This window comes from Bos grunniens, chromosome 8 (assembly GCF_055505025.1).
Source record: "Bos grunniens cultivar Pamir isolate PY7600 chromosome 8, Bosgru_T2T1.0, whole genome shotgun sequence".
In the NCBI taxonomy this organism is placed as follows: domain Eukaryota; kingdom Metazoa; phylum Chordata; class Mammalia; order Artiodactyla; family Bovidae; genus Bos; species Bos grunniens.
Window position 1 is genome coordinate 96,788,520 of NC_141172.1, and position 15,484 is coordinate 96,804,003.

At 42.9% G+C, this 15,484-nt stretch overlaps 1 long non-coding RNA gene across 1 annotated transcript in view; it reads left to right on the forward strand.

Moving 5' to 3' along the window:
* The first annotated feature begins 390 nt into the window (after nucleotides 1–390).
* The window catches only part of LOC147367747 (uncharacterized), a 74,734-nt gene continuing 59,640 nt past the window's right edge, over nucleotides 391–15,484 (forward strand). Inside the window, exon 1 of the long non-coding RNA XR_015169301.1 lies at nucleotides 391–500. This is a non-coding gene — a long non-coding RNA (uncharacterized LOC147367747). The remainder of the gene's footprint in view (nucleotides 501–15,484) is intronic.

Here is a 15,484-nt window from a genome sequence, read left to right on the forward strand (position 1 = left end):
CCAGCATGCCCCATGTATAAATGTCAAGTAAACAGCAAATTGAAGTGCAATCTAACTATTGTGCTGGGACTGTTTGCTTTAGATATACTAGTTGGCAGGAAGGGAGAAGGAGAGGGAGAGGGAAAAATATGTGTCACTTTGCAAGGCAGGTTGTGAACGTCCTGAGTCCTCCCTTGGCCGGCTGGAATGTCACAGAAACCAATGTCAAATAAATACAGGGCTTGCACTCCATGTTGCAAAAATAAGCATGTCCATTTGCTTGAAAGAAAAAAAAAAAGTCTTTCAGATGAGGGAACATTTTCCAGTCAATCACACAGCAGCAAAGTCATCCTGTTGAATTTGTGACTCACAGGCTCTCTGTGTCAATAGACAGAGAGTGAGCCCAGCGTTATGACTTCAGTGGGAGATGAAGCAGAAGCTGGGATGAAGCAGGGCTGGCTTTAAAGCAGGGCCCTGGGCTCTGACAATAAATAGCGGAGGAAAGTCTGACCACTCACAGGGTGAGTAACTCATTTGTTGGTTCCTTTTCTTTATTACTTGCTTGTCTCCTAGAAAAGAACCAATTACAATTTGCCTTACTTCATCCTTTCCTTGCACCTACAATGATGAAGGACGTCATTGTAAGGACTACTGACGGAGCATCCCGTGGCTTGATGCTCTGCACACTTACACACATCGTCTTCTGGCCTTGTAGCAATTCTGTTAGGTAGTTGGCACTTTACGTGTTAGTTTATGAATGAGAAAATTGAAGTCCACAGAGGTTAGGCATCTTTGTAAGCTTCTGGCCAAGGATTCTCATGTGGTTCTCTCTGGCTTCAATTTCAGATTCTGTGCGATTTTGGGGCATTCTCCCATTTTGCTGTCTTGCCATGAGCCAGATGTTAGCCTGGGCACTGGGGCTGCACCGATAAGTAAAAAATGGTTCCTGCCCTCAAGGAGCTCCAGGACCAGTCAACATATGTTGTCTTGTGTTCTAGACAGCTGGGATCTGATTAGGTTGCCTGAAACTGGTAGTTATTTAAGAGAAGATACTACCAAGAGGCTCACTGCTTGTTTACTTGGCGGCACTGAGTGGGGGTGTCCTGGGACAGAAAAAGCAGTGCAACAAAGACCACAGATGAGCCAACACCTGGCCCTCAACTGGCTGATCTTAAAGCAGATTTTCGCAGCCAGTCACGAGGGTTGGGGCAGGTGGAGGCTTGGTGTTTGGTCTGAGGTAGTCACAGAACAGGATGGAGAGGGACCTGAGCCTGACCACAAAAGTGATGGGCTGGCTTCTAGTCCACAGGCTTCCCTGGTGGCTCAGAGGGTAAAGAATCTGCCTGAAATGAAGGAGACCTGTGTTTGATCCCTGGGTTGAGAAGATCCCCTGGAGAAGGGAATGGCAACCCACTCCAGTATTCTTGCCTAGAAAATCCCATGGACAGAAGAGCCTGGCGGTCTACAGTCCATGGGGTCACAGGGTCAGACACAACTGAGCAGCTGTCACTCACTCACTCACTCACCAGTCCAGGCCCTGCTCTGCACGCACGTGGGCTGAGGTCAGTCACTGGCTCTGTCTGCGTGTGGGCTCTTCAGCTGCGCATGAGAGAGCGAGCAGAGTAAGGCCCCCGTGGCTCCGAAGCATCAGGATTAATTGGGATGGTGGGGTCCGTTCTTGACTTTTTCTCGATGGTCTCAGCCGAGATATTCTCAAGTAAGAAGGAAAAAAAAGCAGTAAATCTGGTGGCTCTCAAAGCTGAGACATTTCTTCTTCACCCTCCACACAACTCTGCTGAAAACTGTTCTGGTCAAGTAACTTTGATCCTTTTAGAAAATCTGTTGTCCGTGTGGACAAAAGCAATTCTTCATTTGAATAGGACATCAATTCTTTCTCCTGCTTTTTCCCTGTGGCCCCAGTGTCCTCCCATTTCTGAGAAGTCGTCAGCATGGAGACTATATTCCCTAGTTGCCTGAGTCCTCTTCAAAGTCCAGTCCTGACGGTTTTTCGTCTTGCCGGCTGGGGAAATTCTTAAAAAGACACGGTCAATAATCTTTTGCTGGAGTATACTTTCGACACGTTTATTTTGGCTCGTGTTGTTTGTCAAGCCCTCGTGGAGCCCTGTGAACGAGAACGCTCCGTTTACCATTTGACTTTCTCCCCATCTAGTTGGCAAACATTGTGTTTCCTCAGTAAGCTGTCTGAAAAACAAACAGTAGAGTTTACACTGGTCTTTGTGTCGCCCATCTGCCTACTCAGTGATCTATGCAACAATGTGGGTGCTAGAAACCTGTATGTGTGTGCGTGTGTGTAGGGAGAAACGCTCATTCATTTACTCATACAGTTGATGTTTAGGGAGCACCAGCTATGTGTCTGACTCGGTGCTGGGCATTGACTGAAAGCCCAATGGAGGACTTCCCTGGTGGTCCAGTGGTTCAGAATCCTCCTTGCGATGCAGAGGATATGGGTCTGATCTGTGGTCAGGGAACTAAGATCTCACATGCCTTTGGGCAACTGAGCCTACAGGCCACAATTGCTGAGCCCACTTGTAGTTCATGTGCTGCTGTGATAGATCCCACGCTATGAAACAAAGGTCCCACATGCAGCAACTAAGACCCAGAACAGCCAAATAAATAAATATTAAAAAAAGAAGAAGAAGAAAGGCCAATGGTGAACAAAGGTAGATGTGATCTTGCCCATAGGAAGGTTATAGTCTATTGTTGGGAAAAGATGTTAATCAAATAACAGCAACAAGGAAAAATAATAGCAAAGTGCAAACACTGCTGTGAAAGAGGAGGCATGGGACAGGAAAGCTTTTAAAAGGAAACTGGCCGAGTTGGGGTATACAAGGAGTACAGTGGGGAGAGGAAAGTCATGTCCTCCTGTGGACTATGATCCCTGACAATTACAAGTATTTATGCCTTTGAATTTCTGCACCTAGCATAGCCTCAATTATATTTCTAAGTTATTAATTTTTTGAGTTATTTAGTGTTCTAGGCCAGGGTCTCAGGGCACAGAGACAAATGGTATAGCCTATGTGGAATCTAAAACCCAAAGCAAAACAAGCTGAAAAGACTCATAGATATAGAAAGCCGGAGGGGCGTGTTGGGGAAAATAGGTGAAGGATATTAAGAGGGACAAACCTCCAGTTATATCAATAAATAAGCCACAGGGATGTAATATACAGCATAAGGAATATGGTCAATAATATTGTAATAACTTTGTATGGAGACAGATGGTTACCAGACTTATTGTGATCATTTCATAAGGTATGCAAATGTCAAATCACCTGAAACGGACATAATATGGCACATCAACCAGGTTGCAATAAAGGAAAAAGTAATTAAAAAACCCCAAGACACTGCCTAGGACCACCCCTGAAAGAAATTGTAAAACAAAGTGCTGAGTGTTGCAATAGCAAGGGTTGTGCACAAGATTGCAGGAAAGCCCAGAGGAGACAGAGACTGATTCTGCTTGAGGCTGGCCTGCCAGGGAGAGAAGAGAAGCGGCACGGAGACAAAGAAAGACATGGAGGTGGGACACTGCAGGGTCTGTAGATGGACTGGTGTGAAGTCCCGTGGGGTCAACGTGGAGAGGGTAGATGAGACTGGTAATATTTGAAAAGTCATTTTTGGGGCAAAAACTGAGGGGCCCAAATAGCTGCTCAAGAAGACCCACAGGTTAAAGTTGTATTTTCCACACTTCCAGTAATTCTAGAACTATGTTAAAATTGTTTAGCATAGATATGTTCTGCCAGCTGTGACACGTTCAGTATTTTTCTGTACATCCACTTATTTAGAAAATATTGTAAAACTTTAAAATACACTCCATAATAATTTGTATAATATCAAAGTTTGGCTGTACTAGCTCGATGTTCTATAACAAAATATACAATAAATACATGATTAAAAGAATAAATACTTCTCTAATGGCACCCCACTCCAGTACTCTTGCCTGGAAAATCCCATGGACGGAGGAGCCTGGTAGGCTGCAGTCCATGGGGTCGCTAAGAGTCGGACACGACTAAGTGACTTCACTTTCATTTTTCACTTTCATGCATTGGAGGAGGAAATGGCAACCCACTCCAGTGTTCTTGCCTGGAGAATCCCAGGGACGGTGGAGCCTGGTGGGCTGCCGTCTATGGGGTCGCACAGAGTCAGACACGACTGAAGCGACTTAGCAGCAGCAGCACGCCATATAAAATCATCTTGAATCCCATCAGTGGTACTTGTATTCCATTTTGATGAAAACCATTGTACCACAACTCTACAGCAATTTCTTTCTTTCTTTTTTTTCTTAGTATTTTAAAAATAATTATTTTATTGAAGTTTAGTTGATTTATAATGTTGTGTTAATTTCTGCTATACAACAAAGTGATTCAGTTATACATATACCTACATTCTCTTCCATATTCTTTCCTTATGGTTTGTCGCAGGATATTGAGTATAGTTCCCTGTGCTAGACAGTAGGCCCTTGACGTTTATCAGAGCACTTTAGATGTTAAAAACCAAAAGATTATTTTTTTCTTCTGTCACTTGTGTCTCGCATTTAATGGTTGAGCAGAATCTCTTCTGTCTAACCTGTTGATTTCTATGACTAGCAAGTAAGGGCCACTGCCTCCTTTGGAAGAAGCCCATGGGCTTGGCTTCTCTTTTGTATCTCATTTTTTCCCCATTTCTGTGTTTCTGAAGTGGTGTTGGAGAAGACTCTTGAGAGTCCCTTGAACTGCAAGGAGATCCAACCAGTCCATCCTAAAGGAGCTCAGTCCTGAGTGTTCATTGGAAGGACTGATGTTGAAGCTGAAACTCCAATACTTTGGCCACCTGATGTGAAGAATTGACTCATTTGAAAAGATCCTGATGCTGGGAAAGATTGAGGGCAGGAGGAGAAGGGGACGACAGAGGATGAGATGGTTGGATGGCATCACTGACTCAATGGACATGAGTGTGAGTAAACTCCAGGAGTTGGTGATGGACAGGGAGGCCTGGTGTGCTGCAGTCCATGGGGTCTCAAAGAGTCAGACACGACTGAGCAACTGAACTGAACTGAAGTGCATGCATTATCCAGCTAATGACAACTGCCCACATAATCTCCTCTTGTGTTCCCAGCAGTGCAACTTCCAGTGGTCAGTTTCCTGTTTAAAACATACAATGTTGTTTTTCTTGCCCAGGAGCACCTGTACATAAAAGGGAGTTAGCAATATTAAGCCGCTCATCCCAATCAATGCTCAAAACAACCCTGAAACAGAAGTAGTTAAAGCCTCATTTTACAAATGAGAAAACAGGCTCAGATGGATCCAAGTAACTGTCTGTCTCAAGGCTTTGTGGTCAGCCAGAGCTGGGCTTTGAAACCAGGAGAGTCTAGAGATACTGAGTCCAGAGCTTTCTCTTTGGCTTCAGAAATTCACTTGGGAGAACTTTGTTCCTCGTCCACTTAACAGGTATTTGGTGAATGCCAGTTATATACAGAGTGCTCTGATATGAAGGAGAATTCAGAGGAGATGAATGACATGGGCTGTGCTCTGGGGGAGTCAGAATTATAAATGATTATGTTTTTAACAATTAATTTTAAGTTAAAAATTGTTTTTTTATTAACTACTATCAATAACCTCAGATATGCAGATGACACCACCCTTATGGCAGAAAGTGAAGAGGAACTAAAAAGCCTCTTGATGAAAGTGAAAGAGGAGAGTGAAAAAGTTGGCTTAAAGCTCAACATTCAGAAAACGAAGATCATGGCATCTGGTCCCATCACTTCATGGGAAATAGATGGGGAAACATGGAAACAGTGGCTGACTTTATTTTTGGGGGCTCCAAAATCACTGCAGATGATGATTGTAGCCATGAAATTAAAAGACACTTGCTCCTTGGAAGGAAAGTTATGACCAACCTAGATAGCATATTGAAAAGCAGACATTACTTTGCCAACAAAGGTTCGTCTAGTCAAGGCTATGGTTTTTCCTGTGGTCATGTTATGGATGTGAGAGTTGGACTGTGAAGAAGGCTGAACGCCGAAGAATTGATGCCTTTGAACTGTGGTGTTGGAGAAGACTCTTGAGAGTCCCTTGGACTGTAAGGAGGGCCAACCAGTCCATTCTAAAGGAAATCAGTCCTGAGTGTTCATTGGAAGGACTGATGCTAAAGCTGAAACTCCAGTACTTAGGCCATCTCATGCGAAGAGCTGACTCATCGGAAAAGACCCTGACTCTGAGAGGGATTGGGGGCAGGAGGAAAAGGGGACGACAGAGGATGAGATGGCTGGATGGCATCATGGACTTGATAGACGTGAGTTTGAGTGAACTCCGGGAGTTGGTGATGGACAGGGAGGCCTGGAGTGCTGTGATTCATGGGGTCAGAAAGAGTCAGACACGACTGAGCTACTGAACTGTCTGACTGACTGCACCTGGTAAAAAGGGCCCAACCTAAAACTGAAAGCAAAACCTTTTCTAAGTACTAGAGCTATTTTCTAGATGAAACCATCACAAATAGCTCTTTATTATTTTCACTTGGCTACTCTGCGGAGACTTTGAAGTGACGGATGGTGGACGATAGATTTTCTTTTCCTTTATACGTTAATAATGTGGAAATTGAAAACAGGTCCACAAAAAAAAAAAAAAAAAAGGAAGTTGGCATGAGATACAGTTGCTATGAACAAACATTGGAGCTGCTTCTTAGCTTCCTGGCAGCCAGGAGAAAAAGAGAACATAGCTCTCACTATCATAGAGGAAGAAGCCCATTGTTATTTCTGGTCCTGAAGCCTCAAGTTCACTTCTTACCTGGAAGCCCACCTATGGACATTGATAGACACAATAATTAATGTTTTTGGCAACAGCTTTCCCACAAATGCCAGTCCTTGTCTGCCTTTTCTCGTGAAGGCCTTTAATTAAGGTTGAGAGCTTCACATCCAGGACAACATCAGTGAGGGCTTGATTCATGTGGTTCAACAACCACTATAACACGAAGCAGCACAGAACAGAGGGTCGTTAGGGCTCCAAGTGAAGTCCTGCAGGACTTCAGGGGACCGTGGGAGCGTCTACAAGTTGGACGGTGGGGAAAACCTTCACGAAGGAGGTCGTCTTTGCATGGGACTTGGGGAGCAGGAGTCGATGAGCAGAGGAGAGGGTGAAAGGGAAGAATATTCCAGGCTCAGGGAGCAAGTGCAGCTGGCACAAAGAAGTGAAAATGCTTGGCCTGTTTGGAGAATGTCAATCGGTCCGGGTGGACCGACAGAGATCCTAAGAAGGCTTCTGTGAAAGAGGTTATATTTGCCACTTGGACATTTTCTAGTTCTTCTGAGACAATTTTTGTTGTTGAGTTAGGCAAAAACGAATGAGAATCAGATGGCCACATTTCTCTCGAATCCACACGGGCTTAAAAAACGAAGGGGAAAAAGAACTTGACAGAATGTGTCTTGGCTTCTGCCAAACCTAAAGTATTTGAAACATCACACAAGACAGATCTCGAACCCAAACACATGCCTGGATTCGCCCACTTCTAATGGCAGCTGCGGCCGTTTCATAAAATGAATTGTCTTCAAGAGAAAGGGGTCTGATGGAAGAGCGTCATTAAAGAGAATGGCTGATGCGGGGGTGGTTGGCCAGTTGGCCCTTGAGAATGTACACATTTCCTGCCCTTGTGAAGAGAGAGGGGCCAGCGCGGTGTCGCCAACCAAGCTATTGATCTGGCTCCCTTGTAGGATGACTAAAACATGTATTATTTGACTTTATTGTGTTGCGTGTAGAAAGAATTCAGCATCTCTTGTTTCTCTCCCTCTCTGTCCCAGTTTTATATTTCAGAGGGTAAAAATGAAAAGAAATATGTTTTGCATCAGTCTCTGTTCACACGAGTGGAGACTGAATGAGGAATGGTGGAAGCAGAGAAATGAGATCACTAAACACACTGTTTATTATGATTTTAAATTCCTGGCTTGAGGATCACGGACATTTGCAAAGTGGAAGGAATCAGGAAGAGGGGTGAACTGACTTGTGCATCGTCCACAGTTGGTCAGTTGTAAAGTTCAAACTCCAGCCTGGGCCTCTGATTCCTGGGCTTTCATAGCCAACACATTTTTGCCAGGCTCGGAACTGAGAATAAAAGTGAATTCTCTTGTATAGTCTTTCCTTCCTCATTCCTTTGTTTCCTTTCTTTCTCTCTTTCTTCCCTTCCTCCTTCTCCCCTCCATCCTTGTCTTCTTTCCTTTCTTGCTTTCTTCAAAAGAGACATTTAAAAAAATTATTTTATTAATCTATAGTTGACTTACAATGTCATGTTAATTTCTGCTGTTCAGCAAAGTGATTCAGTTATACTTACGTATACATTCTTTTTTTGTATTTTTTTCCGTCATGGTTTATCACAGGATACTAAATATAGTTCCCTGTGATATACATTAGGACCTTTTTTATCCATCCTATACATAATACACTTTGCATCTGCTAATCCCCAACCCCCAATCCTTCTCTCCCCATTCCTCTTTCCTTGGCAACCACAAGTCAAAACAGACTTTTTTAAAAAAGTTTTTATTTTATGTTGGACTGTATGTTAATCAGCATTAACAATCAGTTATGTTAATCAGCATTAACAATGTTGTGTTAGTTTTAAGTATACAGCAACGTGATTCAGTTACACATATACATGTATCTATTCTTTTTCAAATTCTTTTCCCATTTAGGTTATTATAGAATATTCAGAAGAGTTCCCTCTGCTCTATTGTAGGTCCTTGCTGGTTATCTATTTTAAATCTAGCAGTGTGTACATGTCAGTCCCAAACTCTCTCTCTATTCTTCTCCCCAACCATCCCCCCTGGTAACCATAAATTCATTCTCTAAGTCTGTGAGTCTGTTTCAAAACAGACTTTTTCCTTTTTTCTTTTGAGAGCTCAGTGATGGTAACAACATCCAAACAGAGTTAAGGTGTGTTCAACGTCAGTCTGGAGATACAGCCTTGGAATTGTACTGATAGAATTTAGGAAAAAAAAAAAAACTAGCAATGGAAATGAACTGCAACTGGGACGGAAATAGGAGACTAGTGGAGGAGGCCTTCAGAGAAGAGCAAGCATTGGAAGGGCCCGAAAGCCCAAGAGAGAATTTGCTGGCTGGATCTTGAGTAAGTGGGAAAAGGCAGGGGAAGCATGGTGGGTGTGGACGGATGAATGAGCGGTTGGGATCCGGGACACTGAGGCTTAGTGAGGCCAGAGCTTAATTTAGGGAGGGAATGGTGGTGGTGTTGGCAAGTGAGGGAGGGGAAGTGGGCAGGGGTCAGATGCCGGAGAGTCTTGCATTCCATGTGAAGTAGGGTGTTTGGGCTTAATGGTGTTTGCATGCCCATTGACTGCTCAGAGTCCTTCCCTCTGGAAGGAAAATTCTTAGGAAACTGGCTTCTATTTTCATATATGTCTCTGTGTGTGTGCACTTGTGAGTATTTTTAAGGTCTTTAATACAATCCAAATGACATACTTGTTGCGATGTATACTTTTTTTTAGCTTTAAAAAATTATTTATTTTTAGTTGGAGGACAATTGCTTTACAGTATTGTGTGTGTTTCTGCCATGTATCTGCGTGAATCAGACATATGTCCCCTCTCTCTTGAACTTCCCTCCCACCCCATCCCCCTGATTCACGCACTGTTCTGTATGTAGGCTACACCTCAATAATCAAGGGGGAGAAAAGACATGCTGGGCAGAATCCTTAGCCAACTTTTTAAAATACAAAATATCAGCTCGAGGATGATGGTGAAGTGACTGGAATCCATAGACTTCTCTTTCTCGTGCTGAGGCTCAGAGAGTGTGAGTCAAAGCAAACCTTGTGAAAACCTGTGGGAAAGCCTGAGGAAAACCTGCTCACCAAAGCCCTCCTCTTGGACCTTCTAGATTCCTCCACCTTAACCCTCTCTCATGTCTTCCCCTCAGACCCACCTGTTCTTCGGCTCTGGTCTTGGGGACACTATCATCTTTGGGTCTTCAGTCCAGGAACCTGGGAATTCCCTTAGCTACTCCTTCTCTGTGAACCCGGTCTTACTTTATGTACCCTCTAAGTGTTTCTTTTCTTTGTTCTTCTTTTTTAAAATTGAAGTATATCTCATAGTGGTTTTGATTTGCATTTCTCTAATGATGAGTGATGTTGAGCATCTTTTCATGTGTTTGTTAGCCATCTGTATGTCTTCTTTGGAAAAATGTCTATTTAGATCTTTGGCCCATTTTTTGATTGGGTCATTTATTTTTCTGGAGTTGAGCTGGAGGAGTTGCTTGTATATTTTTGAGATTAGTTGTTTGTCGGTTGCTTCATTTGCTATTATTTTCTCCCATTCTGAAGGCTGTCTTTTCACCTTGGTAATAGTTTCCTTTGATGTGCAGAAGCTTTTAAGTTTAATTAGGTCCCATTTGTTTATTTTTGTTTTTATTTCCAATATTCTGGGAGGTGGGTCATAGAGGATCCTGCTGTGATGTATGTCAGGGAGTGTTTTGCCTATGTTCTCCTCTAGGAGTTTTATAGTTTCTGGTCTTACATTTAGATCTTTAATCCATTTTGAGTTTATTTTTGTATATGGTGTTAGAAAGTGTTCTAGTTTCATTCTTTTACAAGTGGTTGACCAGATTTCCCAGCACCACTTGTTAAAGAGATTGTCTTTAATCCATTGTATATTCTTGCCTCCTTTGTCAAAGATAAGGTGTCCATATGTGCGTGGATTTATCTCTGGGCTTTCTATTTTGTTCCATTGATCTATGTTTCTGTCTTTGTGCCAGTACCATACTGTCTTGATAACTGTGGCTTTGTAGTAGAGCCTGAAGTCAGGTAGGTTGATTCCTCCTGTTCCATTTTTCTTTCTCAAAATCGCTTTGGCTATTCGAGGTTTTTTTGTATTTCCATACAAATTGTGAAATTATTTGTTCTAGCTCTGTGAAGAATACTGTTGGTAGCTTGCTAGGGATTGCATTGAATCTATAGATTGCTTTGGGTAGTATACTCATTTTCACTATATTGATTCTTCCAATCCATGAACATGGTATATTTATCCATCTATTAGTGTCCTCTTTGATTTCTTTCACCAGTGTTTTATAGTTTTCTATATATAGGTCTTTAGTTTCTTTAGGTAGATATATTCCTAAGTATTTTATTCTTTTCGTTGCAATGGTGAATGGAATTGTTTCCTTAATTTCTCTTTCTGTTTTCTCATTATTAGTGTATAGAAATGCAAGGGATTTCTGTGTGTTGATTTTATATCCTGCAACTTTACTATAATCATTGATTAGTTCTAGTAATTTTCTGGTGGAGTCTTTAGGGTTTTCTATGTAGAGGATCATGTCATCTGCAAATAGTGAGAGTTTTACTTCTTCTTTTCCAATTTGGATTCCTTTTATTTCTTTTTCTGCTCTGATTGCTGTGGCCAAAACTTCCAAAACTATGTTGAATGGTAATGGTGAAAGTGGGATATCATTTCACACCAGTCAGAATGGCTGCGATCCAAAAGTCTACAAATAATAAATGCTGGAGAGGGTGTGGAGAAAAGGGAACCCTCTTACACTGTTGGTGGGAATGCAAACTAGTACAGCCACTATGGAGAACAGTGTGGAGATTCCTTAAAAAACTGGAAATAGAACTGCCTTATGATCCAGCAATCCCACTGCTGGACATACACACTGAGGAAACCAGAAGGGAAAGAGACACGTGTACCCCAATGTTCATCGCAGCACTGTTTATAATAGCCAGGACATGGAAGCAACCTAGATGTCCATCAGCAGATGAATGGATAAGAAAGCTGTGGTACATATACACAATGGAGTATTACTCAGCCATTAAAAAGAATACATTTGAATCAGTTCTAATGAGGTGGATGAAACTGGAGCCTATTATACAGAGTGAAGTAAGCCAGAAGGACAAACACCAATACAGTATACTAACGCATATATATGGAATTTAGAAAGATGGTAACGATAACCCTGTATACGAGACAGCAAAAGAGACACTGATGTATAGAACAGGCTTATGGACTCTGTGGGAGAGGGAGAGGGTGGCAAGATTTGGGAGAATGGCATTGAAACATGTGAAATGTCATGTATGAAACGAGATGCCAGTCCAGGTTCAATGCACGATGCTGGATGCTTGGGACTGGTGCACTGGGACGACCCAGAGGGATGGTATGGGGAGGGAGGAGGGAGGAGGGTTCAGGATGGATTTTCTTTTAAAAATTTAGGAAAAATAAATAAATAAATTCATGAAGACTCTACCCTAAAAAAAAATAAAATAAAATAAAATTGAAGTATAGTTGACTTATAATATTATGTTCAGTTCAGTTCAGTCGCTTAGTCATGTCCGACTCTTTGAGACCCCATGAATCGCAGCCTGCCAGGCCTCCCTGTCCATCACCAACTCCCGGAGTTCACTCAGACTCACGTCCATCGAGTCAGTGATGCCATCCAGCCATCTCATCCTCTGTCGTGCCCTTCTCCTCCTGCCCTCAATCCCTCCCAGCATCAGAGTCTTTTCCAATGAGTCAACTCTTCGCATGAGGTGGCCAAAGTACTGGAGTTTCAGCTTTAGCATCATTCCTTCCAAAGAACACCCAGGGCTGATCTCCTATAGAATGGACTGGTTGGATCTCCTTGCAGTCCAAGGGACTCTCAAGAGTCTTCTCCAACACCACAGTTCAAAAGCATCAATTCTTCGGCGCTCAGCTTTCTTCACAGTCCAACTCTCACATCCATACATGACTACTGGAAAAACCATAGCCTTGACTAGACGGACCTTTGTTGGCAAAGTAATGTCTCTGCTTTTGAATATGCTATCTAGGTTGGTCATAACTTTCCTTCCAAGGAGTAAGCGTCTTTTTATTTCATGGCTGCAGTCACCATCTGCAGTGATTTTGGAGCCCAGAAAAATAAAGTCTGACACTGTTTCCATGTTTCCCCATCTATTTCCCATGAAGTGATGGGACCAGATGCCATGATCTTCGTTTTCTGAATGTTGAGCTTTAAGCCAAGTTTTTCACTCTCCTCTTTCACCTTCATCAAGAGGCTTTTTAGTTCCTCTTCACTTTCTGCCATAAGGGTGGTGTCATCTGTGTATCTGGGGTTACTGATTTCTCCCGGCAATCTTCATTCCAGCTTGTGCTTCCTCCAGCCCAGCGTTTCTCATGATGTACTCTGCATATAAGTTAAATAAGCAGGGTGACAATATACAGCCTTGTCGTACTCCTTTCCTATTTGGAACCAGTCTGTTGTTCCATGTCCAGTTCTAACTGTTGCTTCCTGACCTGCATATAGGTTTCTCAAGAGGCAGGTCAGGTGGTCTGGTATTCCCATCTCTTTCAGTCCACACAGTCAAAGGCTTTGGCATAGCCAATAAAGCAGAAATAGATGTTTTTCTGGAACTCTCTTGCTTTTTCCATGATCCAGTGGATGTTGGCAATTTGATCTCTGGTTCCTCTGCCTTTTCTAAAACCAGCTTGAACATCTGGAAGTTCACGGTTCACGTATTGCTGAAGCCTGGCTTGGAGAATTTTGAGCATTACTTTACTCCTATATTTTGTTACAATGTTTATTATATAACATACAACATTATAATAGTATATTAGGTGTGTGTGGTGGTGATGGTTTAGTCCTAATTCGTGACCTACTCTTTTGTAACTGTAGCCCACCAGGCTCCTCTGTCCATGGGATTTCCCGGGCAAGAATATTGGAGTGGGTTGCCATTTCCTCCTCCAGGGGATATTCCCCACCCAGGGATGGAACCCACATCTCCTGCCATTGCTGGTGGATTCTCTACAGTTGAGCCACCAGGAATAACCCATATTAGGTGTGCAACATAATAATTGGATATTTTGATAGATCACACTCCATACCAAGTTATCATAAAGGATTGACTATATTTTGGTCATATGTCACTTTCTCTTTAACCCTAGGTTTGCTGATCAAGTTTTGGCCCTATTTCTTTCTCTCACTCTTCAACTTAAAAAAATAAACCAAACTTAATCTTTTCAGTTTATCCTCCCAATTTCTATTCTGCCCCTTCATTTACCTGGATTGTTGCAATGGCTTTGTAAGTGGCCTCCTTGCCTCCAGCCTTAGCCCTTGGAGGCCAGGCCCCACCCTGCTGTGCAGTGACTATTTCAGTGTGAAAGTGACCTGTTGCCGCTCATCCCTGACGCTCCCACACAACAGTGTTCAGCCCTCGCAGACTGGCCATTATTTACGCTTCCAAGAGCCCTATCTCCTGCAGCTTCTCAAACTTTATACTGATCACAATGACAGATTGTTGCTTCAGAACAAGATAAGGTGCTTTTTATTTGCTTGCTTGCTTGATTTGCTCTCTTTTGCATTTGTCCCTGTGTCTTTGCTCATACTGTTCACTCCACAAGAGATGCCCTTCCTACCCATCACTTATTACCTCAAGAAGGACTTTCCAAAGAAGGGTTTTTTCTGAATTAGCTTTTCATCCTCAGCATCTGACATGAAAACTGCACACTATGGACATTCAATAAATATTTACTGGATGAGAGAAAATTCTTGACTCACAAGCACAGTGCATGGTACCCAATCACTCATTCATTCATTCACTCACTCATTCATTCATTTGCTGATTTCATCTTCGCAGAAAGTTCACTGATAGGGTGCTCTTCATATGACACACACAGATACAGTCCAGTTGCTTGTTGCAATATTTCATCAATATTGTAAATAAACAGCAGCTGTCCTTCGTGTCCCCCACCACACTGTCCCCTGGTCCTTCCTGTGATCCAGCAACTAAAGGATTAACTCCAGGTGCCGTGGGGGCCCCCTGGAACCCTCTGCAGTCCTCCGGCCACATGGGTTGTTAAATGCCTGGTGAACTCTGCCCAGACGGGAGGCTTCACAGGCCCCATTTTACACTCGAAACCCAGCCCCCCAGCAGGCATGGGATGGCTCTGCCTATGCCTCTGGGTCTCTTCCCAGGACACAGTCAAACCTCCTCCTCCTGGCTCTCCTGTTCTCTGTGACGTCAACCATGTGGACTGACTGCACCCACCTGAGTTTTGACAATCTCCTCTGTGCACAGAGTGAGACTCGGGGTAGCCAAATGTCAGAGGCTTGAGAACAGCCTTCCAAGTTTGTGTAAGCTTAGAATATGATGCCAAGCAATGGGGGTCTTTCTGTTCTTCCCTCATGTAATTTCTGTATATGCCTGTGCATTGCACATTCAAAATCAGCAGAAAAAATTCAGTTCAACTTGTTCAAACACAATGACATTCACATGGAGACACAGTGGGGCATTTCTGGCCAGAACATGTTATTACTTTCCTTAAGTTATAACCTTCTGTTGCCTTGTCTCTCACTATCCAAAAATAAAAAGTCTTTTCCAGCTTGTATATATCACTGAGAGTGGGGCAGCAGGAGATAGAAAGAGCCTAAGATTTATTGTTGTTTCTGGATACGGGGTCCAAACTTTATACATAGATAAAAATGTATTTCTAACAGCTAAGGTTTTGTGCTCCAAAGTTCATAGTCTCAGCCTGACCCTGTTGAAATTCTGGGGGTT